The sequence below is a fragment of the Schistocerca piceifrons genome, chromosome 1, assembly GCF_021461385.2.
Source record: "Schistocerca piceifrons isolate TAMUIC-IGC-003096 chromosome 1, iqSchPice1.1, whole genome shotgun sequence".
NCBI classification, from domain to species: domain Eukaryota; kingdom Metazoa; phylum Arthropoda; class Insecta; order Orthoptera; family Acrididae; genus Schistocerca; species Schistocerca piceifrons.
This window is the reverse complement of record NC_060138.1, coordinates 1,070,173,613-1,070,186,308: the sequence shown is the minus strand read 5'-3', so window position 1 is coordinate 1,070,186,308 and position 12,696 is coordinate 1,070,173,613. Positions and strand designations below refer to the sequence as shown.

General features: G+C 39.5%; 1 protein-coding gene across 1 annotated transcript in view; it reads right to left on the bottom strand.

Moving 5' to 3' along the window:
* The window catches only part of LOC124759419 (solute carrier organic anion transporter family member 74D-like), a 225,265-nt gene extending 212,890 nt beyond the window's left edge, over positions 1–12,375 (bottom strand). The window contains exon 1 of the mRNA XM_047249096.1: positions 12,357–12,375. The gene's annotated coding sequence lies outside the window, so the exon portion shown is untranslated. The remainder of the gene's footprint in view (positions 1–12,356) is intronic.
* Positions 12,376–12,696: the final 321 nt, after the last annotated feature.

Sequence of the window (12,696 nt, the reverse complement as noted above, 5' to 3'; positions counted from 1 at the left end):
TGCGGTGCATTTAAAATCGTAAATTCATGACATCTCAGTTGTTGGCCATATGAGCTTCGATGTTAATGCCGATATGTGCTGTAACAATATAATATCTGCTGATGATCTGCGCGAAATTAGAAAGGTAAGGATTTTACATTCGTTAAAAAGTTTACTCAATGCACGGAAAAAACATAAAACTGTACATTTCATAAGAACTGCTTGGCATATTCCACTCTTGTTAATATGTATAAAATAGTATTTAATTTCCCGTTTATGCCAGTTTGCCGTGTAATCTAAACATAGGCTTCCGTTGGAAAATCAAACCAAGTCACTTTGTGTACAAATTTTGGTAATGGTCTAGTGAATGAGACAGTGCCTTATCATTCCGTCCGTAAATCTCGATTTACTGACAGTTTAAATGGGGCTCTCAAGTCCAGTTTCTTGTAAATCGATGTCGCGACACTGCTTCTGATGGTCGTGTAAATACTCCAGTACCGATTCTATAAATACGATCCTGGCTGCTGTATATCATCTTCCACAATCGATTTTCGTTTAGAAACATGTTTTGGTTGTACGGTCCTGTGTTGTTCTTGAAAATGTCGACTAATCTGGATAAAAGGGCTTATTCTGCAGAAAAAAATATTAATCCGAGGAAAAAGTTATCAGCCACCTGCATAACCGTAGCGAGGTGAAACTGTGCCGCTGGCAGAACTGCCAAAGCCAGCACCCGCACCCATTCTCCCGTAGAACTACTTTTCTGCAAATTTCTCCACACTGATTTGGCAAATTTTATAATATATTATGTAGATTTAATAAAAATCAAGCGTAACTGAAAAAGATTGCTTAAGTGTACTGTTGCTGAAAAATACTGCTTACAGCAAATTAAAAATATCATTGCAGTAAATAAGTTACGAATTCTATAAACTTTCTACAGAATAAACGTAAAGCAAAATCTGTATCTTATTGTTTATGACGGTGACTGTACATTGACGAACAGACTGTATTTGCTCCCCATAAATTATTAATAGTGCATAATTTATTAATTAGAAATACGAGAAATGGTATAGAATTCAGAATTATGGAACGATCACTTTCCAGGAATTGAGTTCTTATTTTAATTTTACTTTGCATTTCGTTGCTCGCTGACTGTGTCTGTGAAGTCAAGTATAGCAGCTGTGTCGTATTATATCAAGAAAAATAGGTAAATTTAACAGTCTGTTTTCACCTGTTCTCGATCGTAAGCAATTTTTTGTCCCCTTTAATTAATTAAACTTCGTTTACAAGATACTGCGGTCACTGGCATTGACATAAATAACCTCACAGCTGTTTCGGAGTGGCCTGGCGGTGATGACTGTAATCTGCTAATTTTGTTAAGAGACATTTTGTACTGTTGGTACCTAGGGAATCGTTCTGTGGCGAACAAGTGTGCGAAAATTTCTGCAAGGCAGAACCCAGTTGTCGTGTTCTTCAATCGACTGATCTCTCTAATCGCTGTATCCTTTCCCCCTCCCCCCCAAATATGTCAGTTCACCGATTGTCCGCTTACATACTCAACGCCCTGAAATTAATAATCGAGCGCGGGATAGTTGTTACAGTACTTCACCGGCTGTCATGAGGGGGAGGTTCAAATTCCCGACAGAACGTTCAGAATCAGGTCTGGTGTAGTTTCGTATCGATCAGGGCGAACTCCAAGATAGTAGCACTGATAAAGACAAGACCAACTCACTGCCCAGGCTTTTGTCAAATCTGAGCTTTTGTTTCGTCTACAGTGACTTCGTCTTCGGGAGGACGTAAACTTTAACTATACCCTCTCCTGTTGCTTAAAATTATCTTTCACTTGTACTTACAAACCCGTCGATTCACGTTGATTACTCGTCCCATAAACGTTATTCGTTGTTAAACTTTTTCGCCATTAGGCCCAGTAATGATTTGAATCCTGCTCGTTTTCACAAACACCTGTCACCACTCGAATGCTGTTCACAAGTAAATGGTAATTAACATTGTCTTCACTATATTATGTATACAAATACAGGATGGAGACACACCGGTATGGAGCTACAGAAATAAAACGAAAGCAAATCAGCGACGAGCGCGTGAATCCTGCATATTTAATCTAACTTGTCCCAGCTAATGCTTGTTATGCTACAGAACGCAGTTACTGATTAAACCATCTGAAGATAATGCTTTCAGCAGCACAGTCAAAGATAGGCAGACTTTAAATTCCTGTCCTTAGCTGGTTATATTACACGCGATTTTTTTGTGATATTTACTTGAGAAAACTTGACCATTAAATAAACTTGGCTAGGAATTACCGTAATGCCATTAATATATAAAGATAACCTCCACTGCATAACAGCACTGCAGTAACATGTGGTACTGCAAGGTGGAATGTTATTAATAATGAAATCAAAAGCACACATGTTTTTATTTTTGGTAATCTACAGTAAACATGAATGCACTCTCATTCTAACAAATATAGCTTAGTCGGAGAAAATCGCACTGCTAGAGACAACCAAACACATTAACTTTCGCTTAACTGATTAAACCTCAATGCACTTGCGGTGACTGGCTGTTATCTTATGACCGTAGTAGCTACACAATGGTGCAGTTCAGACCTAGATTATCTGGGATTTTTTACTTCAGCCCACATTACGTACCCTGCCCTGACATTATTATGAGGTTTTTATATGCAGTGTTGAAAAAATTTATCGACGAAAGTTTAATTTCCCTGCTTTACGATACCTATACGTGCATTTTAGGCAGTAAGAAGACCATCATTTTAGAAAATATGTCAGCATTTTGTCCGCAGCTCGTGGTCGTGCGGCAGCGTTCTCGCTTCCCACGCCCGGGTTCGCGGGTTCGATTCTCGGCGGGGTCAGGGATTTTCTCTGCCTCGTGATGACTGGGTGTTGTGTGATGTCCTTAGGTTAGTTAGGTTTAAGTAGTTCTAAGTTCTAGGGGACTGATGACCATAGAAGTTAAGTCCCATAGTGTTCAGAGCCATTTGAACCATTTTTTTGTCAGCATTTTATCCGCTGATCATAATTACAACTCCTGCAACAGTCTTAACGTCAAGTGACAAACTTTTAAGAAAAAAACCTATTAGGTGTAAGAAATATTAACGCGAAGGTCACACTGCTCAGCTTCGAGCAGTGATTTACGAATCGGCAAGGAAGTTGCACCTAAACTTTCTAGGAAGCAAGTCTAGGCCAAACGACTGTTTTAATTCGTGGTACTGTTCGGTGCCCTGTAGACAGCACCAGTTACAAAGACAGATTGTGTACACTTTGAATTTCAGACGTAATCATGAGTAACATAGTGAGTATACTATAAAACAGGCATGAACAACCTTTGTCGACCCACAAGCCTCATTAATATATTTACTTAACACTAGCCATAGCGGATTGGGGGGGGGGGGGAGGGGACTTTATGCCAACCTTTTCAAAATATTGTAATTTAGTCAGTTACTTTATATTTTAAAAATCTGAAACAAAGATATTTATTGTTTTTAATGATTTCTTCCACCAGACGGCATATATAGATTGGAAATTTTGGATTAAAATCTAAAATAAAAATGTATGTCTTATGGTATATGTTAGTTTACCAATGAATCTCATATTCTGTATTTCCAGGCTCAGGACCTTATTTACATATCAATATCTCTTTAAAAAGTATGGCATCCCCTCTGAGTAGTACACGTTATTAAAATTGCTAAGAAGGGATAGATTGATAGAACTCATCTTGAGGTATCAAGGAGTAGCCAGTTTGGAGATGGAGGGTAGTGGGAGGGTTAAAATTTGTAGAGAGACACCAAAGCTTGTTTACCGGAAACAGGTGCATGTGCGTTTTAGTCGCAATAGATAGTCCCATGTTCTCGACACTACTAACACGTTAGTACCCCTTCAAAAAGTAAGTTGTTGATATAAGTTGACAACAGTTAACGAATATTTTTTAATTTCTTTAGGTTGGACATAAAATACCCTCCCTCCCCCAAAGGTAATGTGCGTTATGGGAAATTCATTGGTACTGCTAGGTTAAGTTCGCGGGCTGTCTCATCACATGACGCGACAACAGCGCACGAAGTCAAAATCATAGTGTCTGTGACATTGATGATAGCCTTCTGTGCCCAGTGTTCTGTACAGAGGATGATAGCAATCACGCCAAGTACTTTGAAGATTGGGACGGTCTGTATACATCTTATATGAAAATATCGCATTTTTTCAGTCTTAAGTGTTCTGATTCCTAATCGGTTGTCAGTCTGCGTATTAGTATGTTCCTGACTCGGCAGTAGAAAGCTCTTATAACTACTGTCTGGTTTCAGTACAAGCTGTAGACAACCTTTTGCTCTCTTATCCTTTCTATCTTCAGAATTCCGAATGTATTCCAGTCAACATTATCCAAATCTTCCTCTAAACTTTCAAATCCTACCAGCGTAAAGTTCAATATCCTTCGAAAGTCCAGATCACTTGAGACGTCAAACTATATTGGCATTTAAGTGTCCCATCCCTTTTGTCACCTTAGTGCAACTATTTATGTATAACAGTATTTTTCGCCTGTTTTCCCACACCATCTTGTGAGCCAGCAGCGACGTGGGTAGGTGACGATAGCTCAGCAACAATCGGTCCCCGTGGCGGCCAAGGAGGCGGCGTCCTTGGCGGTAGTTTCCAGCTGGCCCGTCCCGTCGCTCACATCCTCTTTACTGCCGACTAAGGGCGCTGCGTGATTTGGACAATGGCCGCCTCCCACGCGGCGCTCGCCGCAAATTGCGACCGCCCGGCCGCCGTCGCTGTGGCTGCCAGGCGACGCAGCCTACACGCTTATTACTGGTGTTGGCACAGGCCAGGAGATGCTGTACCGTGTCTGCTAAATTCGTTCCCGAACTTGTGTTAGAAGACGCCAAGACGTGTTTCGCGGTTTAGTTACATACTTTATCTGATATTCCTACTTTTTCCTGCACCAGAGAGCCCTTTAAAACATTATTGACCACCAAGGGGTCATTATATTGTAACCTTCATCGAATTTCTTCGTATTTACAGCATTTGAAGGCCTGAACATATTTATAGTATTGAGGTCTTCGCTGGAAAGGGATTGAATAGCGCTGTCTTACTTATAGAGGATTCTTCTTTTACTTCTACTTGAATTCCTTATTTATTAACAAATGGGAAAATTACTCGAAAAAATATTGAGTGATATTTCTTAAACATGATATCATCTCCTTATTTTAATTACTATTTGTAAGAAAATATAAGTATTAACAATAAATTAAAATTTAATACAAATATGTGAAACATCGAACAACAACTAAGAAGCTTTTTTCTTTGAGACTGAACAATAATACTGACGTATATAACCTTTTTTCATTAAACACAAAGGTATTATGCATGTATGTTACATTTTAATCGATTTTCATTGGGTCAGTAACTAAAAATAAAATTTTGTTATCGTTATTAAAAATTATGACATAATATTTGTTGATAGAAAATTTCTATTTCTTAATACATTCCGAATTTTAATAAAAGCAAAAAAAAATTGTTACTAGCGAGGTTCACACCAAATGTTTACCGATTACTAACCTATTTCGGTACGCATTCAGATGCTTTTTTAAAATTAATCTTTATTGAAGTTAAATACAATGAATTAAAACGTTTTACAGATGTTGACGTATAGCTTAACCATTATCAAATATCCAAAATTATTAATACTAAGCAACGAATTAATGATGACAATGAAACGTCATCTATAGCAGTGTTCGTTTCGTGCCCACAAAGACGTTTTTTAAACAGTGTAAATTGTTTTTGAATTCTTATTTATGTTACATTAATATATTGCTTGAAAAGCTTTTAGAAATAACTTGGACAAATTAAACAGCAGAATTGCAACAATTGGTCGAGGATTTAAGCTTGTCCCCAAAATAAGAATTTTATGTTTTGTACAAGGAAGGGAACATGAGGTGTTTGTTAATGTAGATGAAAGTAATTTATACAATTTTTGTTAACTGAACTGTATACAGAATGAAATTAGTTACCGAGAGTACCGGTACGTTAATCTCCTGGAAAGTTTTCTAGTTTACAGCGTTCATAAACTGTTTAATCTTCAAAGGTGACTTTTTCCAATGTTTGGGAGCGTTGCGTCGTACTGCCTTAGGAAATGGATGTTACTTGTAGTTTTTCGATGTTCCATGGATAATATTCGCAACAACTCACCAGGGCATGAAGTGAAGTAAGGGTGATAATTGGTAATAATTAGTTACTAATAAATTACCTGTCATAGGACAGAATTAACTACAATACTTAACAATGTGATGATATTTAACTTACTACATTCAGAAAGAGCGCCGGTTGCAATATCTTCAATACACTATCAGTGACTGCTTAGCTTTCACAAAACATACACTGGGTTTCAGTGCAGACGCTCAAAACGACCTGTCACATCTCCATTTAGCGACTTCATAAATCACACTTCTCTGAACTGTTCACAACATAACCATATCTGTATTGAAGAGAGCAGTTTGGAAGCGTGCATGGAGATATTTCAATTCCCTATTTGTGGAAAAGCGCATTTAAACACTTCATTCGTTGAAGTGAACTGTTGTCCTTAACGTATGTTGTTTGGTAGCTTTTTTACATACAGAATGATGATCAACTTTGAGTTTTTTAAACTGGACTTTTAAGTAGCAGCGCATTCCATGAAAAAAACGACGATGTGGTGAGTTCGAGAACACTCTGGGATGGTTTTGGAGAAACAGGTGATGATCAGTAATTAACAGTTCTCAAAAGGGGTCGCCGCAGCGTATGACGTTTTAGGCCGGATGTGAACCAATAGTCGGCTGTGTGTATGAACTATAACTTGTAGAATCACGGCTTTTGTTCTGCGTCATTCAACCAAGCACTAACAGTCGTGAAAGGCGCAAGATTCCAGTTACGTCGTTTCCCTAGAGGTAATGGACGAGATTTTTCAAGTATCCATCGATGTAACCAATGAAAATAATAGACAGAAAGCAGAAAGACATACCTAGCCATTACATGATAAGTAACAGAGTCCGGCAAGTACGTGTTAATCGGTTTGCTCACCCTACTGGTCAGTAACTGGGCAACATACCAACACATTACTGAATGAAGATACTTGTCATACAGTGTTGCCAAATTGCCTTTCTCTGGCTGCTTCATGAGATTTGGTGAGGTGTGGCGAGATCACCATTTCCCCTCCCCCTGAAACGAGGTTTGCTCCGTAGTCTGGATAAGTGGTTAAAAGCACTATTTTAACCATGTCAACCTTGAGTAGTAGTCAGTCGGACAGACAGGCAAAGACAGCCCGAAAATAGTATTAACCGTTTCGATAATTCTCAAAGAAATTGCTCATTTATTGTATATTATGTACATTAAATGCTACTGAACATTTTCTTACTTCGCAGATGAAAGACAACATTGTTTGTACCTTCCTTTCAACTGTATGATTATGTAGCTTTTCAATGTCTTGATTTATATACTCACTAGCAGAATTCTTGCAGGCTAACTTCAAATTAGCTTCCTTCCACAAATGATGACTTCTCGCTGGCACGTTTGTTTATATTAGTCGGCATGCCGCTGAACGTATGCTTGTGAACGTTTTGATACAAATTCATGTCGACCACAAATACATGGACTTCACCTGCGGTACAGAATACCACGACTGGCTCACTAACAGACACGTAGTGATTTTTACCGGCGCAGCAGAGAGCTCCAGGAATGAAATCTGACACTTGTGTGGCACTCATTGCAGATCGGGGAATTCCAGGCATGCATACGTGAAAAGCATTCAGTTCGGTTCCGAGAGGCCTTAACATTGATGGGAGCCGTAATAACGTCCGTTACAATAATGTATATCCTATGAATTAAAAAGCTGACGTGAAATTTTCACTCCGCCCGGCCCCCTCGGTAAATGAGATTTGGTGATGTTTTGCTGGACCCATCCCTACACATCTTGAGTTCACGTAATTAATGGGCGGCCGCGAAGAGATTTTTTTTGTACTGTTCGTATGCGAGAAATCGTGCTGTGCTATTTATATACATAATACAGAATATATTTGCTGCATTATACTTTATAACTGTGCTGCATAGGAATTTTATTTGCTATTTTCCTTAGTTCCGCTTTTCATTTTTTCGTTTGACGTAGTTCCAGGGGTACGAACATATTTTATCTGCATATTATTCGCCACTGCAAAGGATTAGTAATTTTTTCGTGGTGAAACTACCAAGGAGGTACAATACCGTTTTGTTCGGTGATCCGAAATGTAGGGGCGGTGACAAATGTCTCATGAAAAGCAATTGTAGGATTTTTATGATTTGATGATTTGCTATCAGTAACACATATAAATATCTGATTAGGCCTCATGAAAAATAACTGTACGTTTTCTGTGATTTGTTGTCATTAGCACGTTTAAACATCTGATTGGGCCGCATGAAAAACAACTGTAGGAACTTTTGATTTGTTGACAGTAGCATATTTAACTTCTGAGATTAGGATGCTTACTGACTACATAAGGATTTACCTTAATCGATTTTTACGTCATTACTTGATGATCAATTTAATATTTGTGAACATGAAAGTGAATACTAGGTATTACGACAGTTAGCAGGTACCATCCAAAAATTATGTACTTTTCTCAACCACTTCTCCTCACTTCATAAACTTAGCTACTTTCTTTAGTATTTACTTTGTTCTGGTATTTCTATATGCTCTACATTCGTGAATGATCTGCTGTGTTACCACATTTATTTTCCTTGGCAGTAAAATGTTATTCTTCATACTTACGTAGGCCAGTACCATTGTTTGGGACATTATTTCTTATTAATAGAAATTTCCTCGATAAAAAGGATTTTCCCATCATAATAGCTTACAAATTGTAACGTATTAGCGAACAAGGATTCAACGTTCTCTCTTCTAGATTTTCCTCGTCTATCTAGTATAACCTATTCTTCTGCACTAATGTCTTTGACTACCGGTGATTATACAGTTACAAATTCCTTTTTGGTTGTAGCACAATTATTGTGACCCATAATAATATTAATTACGTTACTTGCACACCCCATCCCTGTCGCATTCTCCTTATACATACATTTATTCACAAATTAGTTCTTTACGGATTTACTTCGGCTATAATCTTTTTATCGTTGTTGTTCGTTACCATGTTGTCATGTATGACGAAGATACTCAGTTTGTGCCGAAAGATCCACTGTAAGACCCAAACCGCTTAAAACAGTGTAGAATTTGCATAATTAATGTTTCTATTGATGAACTTCCTGACAAACCAAAATATTTTGTACTAAAAAAAAACTGAGAGTAGATAATTACTTTTGATTTGCATCATTCTTCACTTAGCAGGCGCCAAACATCAATAACAGAACAAATAGTAGAATTTTGTTGTGTATTTCCAGCAGCAGTTTCAAATTGTGAGATGCATATGTTCTACACCTAAATACGTACTTCTCAAGCTACCGTACGCTACGTGGTAGAGGGTACATTGTACCATTACTAGTCATTTTCCTTCCTGTTGCTCTCGCAAACAGAGCGAGGGTAAAATATAGCACCCTGCCACTGAACTGCTTCAATGTCTCCCTTTAATTCAACCTGATGGGTATCCTAAACACTCGAGAAGTACTCAAAAATGGGTCGCAACAGTATTCTATGAGCAGTCTCCTTTACAGATGAACGACGCTTCCCTGGAACTCTCCCAATAAACCGAAGTCGATCATTCGCCTTCCCCACTATAGTATTCACATGCTCGTTCCATATGTTAGGACACAATTATTTTAGGACAGCACAACTATTGCGAATAGGGCATCCTATGGACAGCATAAGTGAAAATTAGCGTTTGTGGTTCAGTAAGCATGTCAGTAATATTTTGTGCTGTGTTTATCACAGACAGAGGCTACATCCCAAAAGACGCATATACTAGCTATCATAATATCCTGTTTCACCAAATAGTATTTCCCATTACCATCACCTGACTGTACGCCATAGATCAATATTTACGCACGTGAAAGATAATGGTATTTCTTATGGTCAGAGCTTCTAGAGTTCCTAGAAAGTGGATGTCTTACCACACGGGACGACAAACAGAACAAAGTTTCGCTTGGAACATTTTAGTTACGGAAAACTATGTGTCTGATTGAAATCGCACGGTTTAGGTAATACGGGAGTATCGCTAAGTTGCTGTACAACATAAAGGAAATAGTTCGATGACAGATATTCTCCCCGCAGAAGGCTGTTAGAAAACCTAGAGACATAAAAAGTAAGCCTTACAATTCGACTGTCGCCCACTTCGCACTACGGCCATTAAGAAAAGATTCGGGGCTCACGGCCCTTGGTGGGACACGCAAATATTTCCCCGCATTGTTCTCTAATAACAGCATGAAGTATCTTCCACATGTAAAATTTATTTAAGTAAAACTTGCAGGGTTTTGTGGCTGTTGTCATTGATCTTGTAGACTGTTATGCCGCGTCAGGTTCCTCTTCAGTTTCTTCTTATACAATCGACGTTTCCACCTTTCTACTAGCATCAGCTTCTAGACCTTATGGTGTCCACGTTTAGGTAACTGCGAACATCAGAAGATCCTAAAGAGAATCCGAGCAGAGGGGTCGAAGCGTCGGTTGTATAAAAAGAAGCAGAAGAGGAACATGACACGGCTTAACAACTGACAAGTTTTTACCTGAAGTAATTTAATTGTGCAGCAGATGTATACATGTTGTAGATTTAATTATGATTCCTCTGCAACATTAGTTTTACTCGAGCGCTTTGCACAAAAGTAATCTGCAGATATTTTGACATCGCAGACGAGTTCTTGCTTGGCAAAAACGTATAGCGTCGTATTTATCCTGGACAGTTCGCGAAACCTTGTGAAGTAATGAACAAAACTGCCTTTCTCGATCTCCGAAGCTTCAAGCATGGTTAACTGGAAGTACATACATAATACGTCAGCAAGCTGTAAAATGAAATGCCATGAACCACCAGGATACAGCCCTGTCCAGGCTTGTATTCAGGGCAATATTTACAAACAGTTAAACTGAGTTAAACTAGCGAGAATAACTCCATCTTTCTTGTATGAATCTATACACAAACTGTCACATCTAAAGACGAGCAGTTCGTTTCATCTTAACGTAAGACTCTAATGAGGAGAAGAAGAAAACTGTATGTATCTTCACCCTGTTAACTTACACTGAAGTGACAGCTCTCATTTCACAATAGCAGAAACGAATTTTGCAATTTTTGCTGCCGTAGTTCAGTGGAGTGGCAAGGGTTTTGTTTAAAAAAACTGTTAGATAGTATATGTAACAATAACTGATTTGATACTAGTAGTTCGTCCAACTCCACACAAAAGCCAAGAGATGATCAGAAAGATGTAATCGTACGCTGTCTCTTTACTTACCATTTTTAAATAAGTCACGGCGTGATGACTTAGACGCTCGAACCACCATGACACGTCACTAATTTTGTCCGGAATTTGGTTTCGAAATGACTTACAGCAGTGAGAGAAGGATACAAAAGTGAAGGAACTGAAATCAAAACTGCATTTTGCAGAAAATGATGCATTGTCTTTTTGTTTCAAAAATCCGCATTCCGTGGTTGTTCGACAAACTTTATTGCCTCTTTAAGTTGCATATCTTTCCAGTTTTATGGTGTGGATCCGGTTCCATTGAACCATCAACAGATTCGTAAACGTAAGAAATATAATATTCCATTGCCTGACTAAACGAACTGAAGACAAACCACAGGAATAATGTTATGTCTGTAATACAAAGAGAAAGAAATATTTTTTATTAGACAGCTTTAATTCCAAACTCGACCTGACGTTCAATGTTGTCCTTATATGAAGTATATTTTCGGTGCAGTAGAATGCAGGCAGCAAAAGAATGAGCTGACTAACCGTTACGCAGATTTGCTTGAGGTCTTCCAGCAAACATTTACGATCACATACATAGTCATGCAGCCTACAATACTACATCATTACCATCATCGTAAAAATCTTCAACTGAACCCATTGAGGTTTACTTTATCGTGATTGCTTTTTCCGGCACTATAGTCGTTCTCCTCTGCTTGTTGCTCCTCAACAGCAGTTTCACTAACTTGGAGAAACACTTGTAGCACTCATCTCAATGAACGATGCACTGCGCAGATACCGCCTTTCCGCCAATATCCAGCGATGCACGACCCATTCAGCGCGAACGAAGCCTGAAATCCGCATGACGTAGCACCGGATGTGCTTCCGCTGCTCGTTGCCGCTCGTCACCAGACTCGCGAAGAACAAAGTGTGGTGTTACAGGTAGGGGAGGAGGAGAAAGGAGAGGACAGGGGAGGAGAGAGAGGCGCGTTGCGCGTCGCCGCCGGCCACACTGACCTGGAGTCGCCGCAGGCTGCACACGGCGCGCTCGGCCGCTCCACTTGTGGCAGGACGCGACCAGCCGGGACGGGACGCCACTTGCGGGTCCCCAGCGGCGACCGCAGCCACACTGACGGCAGCGCATTATCCAATTTGGCGAACGCCAATTCAGTCCGGCTCCCACCGCCCGCCTCTGCCGCCCAGCCGTTGCCCTACGTGCCGCCTCGTGCTGCTACCACGATCGCGCCCGCGTCGTTAACGAGAAGGCAAACACATCAAGCCCTAATGGGGTCTCCTGTTTGTGACCGACCACAGGTGGTCTGATCTTCCAGCCAGTTGCAGTCGCCTCGCTCAGCAC